This window comes from Salmo salar, unplaced genomic scaffold, assembly GCF_905237065.1.
Source record: "Salmo salar unplaced genomic scaffold, Ssal_v3.1, whole genome shotgun sequence".
Lineage (NCBI taxonomy): Eukaryota > Metazoa > Chordata > Actinopteri > Salmoniformes > Salmonidae > Salmo > Salmo salar.
In genome coordinates, this window is record NW_025548761.1 from 1,071,418 (window position 1) to 1,073,287 (window position 1,870).

General features: G+C 39.8%; 1 non-coding gene across 1 annotated transcript; it reads right to left on the minus strand.

Moving 5' to 3' along the window:
• Window positions 1–975: 975 nt before the first annotated feature.
• trnae-uuc (transfer RNA glutamic acid (anticodon UUC)) lies at window positions 976–1,067 on the minus strand. Its single transcript is given in 2 exon segments — window positions 976–1,011; window positions 1,028–1,067. It is a non-coding gene; the product is annotated as a tRNA-Glu (tRNA).
• Between the last annotated feature and the right edge of the window lie 803 nt (window positions 1,068–1,870).

Below are 1,870 nucleotides of genomic sequence, written 5' to 3' on the forward strand. Positions count from 1 at the left end.
AGGCACTTCCAGGAATCCCAGGTCCACAATAAATGTTGTTTTGTTCGATAAAGTCCATAATTTATGTCCAAATACCTCCTTGTTGTTTGCGCATTCCAGGAAGCTACTCCAAATGTAGGAAGCGCACCGAAAATATCACGACGAAAAGTCAAAAAAAGTTATATTTACGTTCGTTGAAACATGTCAAACGTTGTAAAGCATCAATCCTTTGGGCCTTTTTAACATAATACTTCAATAATATTCCAACTGGACGATTCCAATGTCTTGAAAAACGTTATGGAACACAGCTACCACATCACGTGAATGCGCGCCACTAAACTCATGTCATTTTCTGGGTCACCAACTTCCCGGCCTTCTTGTTCGCTCTCTGTTCACTGCAAAAGGCTGAACGAAGGTTCTAAAGACTGTTGACATCTAGTGGGAGCCTTAGGAAGTGCAAAATGAACCCTAAGTCACTGTGTGTTAGATAGGCAATGACTTGAAAAGACTACAAGCATCAGATCTCCCACTTCCTGGTTGGATTTTTCTCAGGTTTTTGCCTGCCATATGAGTACTGTTAAACTCACAGACATCATTCAAACAGTTTTAGAAACTTCAGAGCGTTTTCTGTCCAAATCTACTAATAATATGCAAATATTTGACTCTGGGCCCGAGTATTAGGCAGTTTACTCTGGGCACGCTTTTCATCCGAAATCGAAAATACTGCCCCCTAAACCTTAAAAAGTTAATGATAGTCAACACTACAACAGCACCATTTAATGATAGACAATGCTACGACAGCACCATTTAATGATAGTCAACACTACAACAGCACCAATTAATGATAGACAACGCTACGACAGCACCATTTAATGATAGACAACACTACAACAGCACATTTTACATTTTAGTCATTTAGCAGACACTCTTATCCAGAGCAACTTACAGTAGTGAATGCATACATTTCATTTCATTAATTTCATACATTTCTTTTCTGGCCCCCCATGGGAATTGAACCCACAACCCTGGCGTTGCAAACACCAGGCGTTGAAAACACCATGCTCTACCAACTGAGCTACAGGGAAGGCTATTTCCCATAGGGATGGCTGAACAAACCAGAGGTAACTAATTTCCGGGTTTCACGACTATCTGATGAGCTCTATTATAAACAGATCACATTGTGATGTCATGATGTGGGCCAAAAGTTCCATACCACCTGAACAGCCTTAAATTCCAGGTATTTTTTTTTATATATATATTTTTTTACACAGAAAGGGCATTATCATTATTCAATCATTTTCACAATGTCAGGGTGTTATTTCGACCTCGTAGTATGTAAATATCATTTAAAAAACAGGAAACTCACATTTAAACTGCCCCTTTAAAGAGAAAATATTGTATAGGAGGTGCAGGTTCGGTGAGCATCGGCCCAATGATAGTCAACGCTACGACAGCACCATTTAATGATAGTCAACACTACGACAGCACCATTTAATGATAGTCAACACTACGACAGCACCATTTAATGATAGTCAACACTACGACAGCACCATTTAATGATAGTCAACACTACGACAGCACCATTTAATGATAGTCAACACTACGACAGCACCAATTAATGATAGTCAACACTACGACAGCACCATTTAATGATAGTCAACGCTACGACAGCACCATTTGGCATGTCACCACTTTCAGGTACAACATGTGGAACTCTCACAGTGACCAAAGAGGAGATTGTAAAAACGTACTTCCATGTAATGCTAATATTTTCCTCACATCAATTTAGTTGACCAAGAACCTTTCCAATGTTTGATGACAACACCCGGGGAGCCATTCTCACCCAGGTGAATTCCATCTTCCACAAAGTAGTTAGGCCTATTCCAGAAGG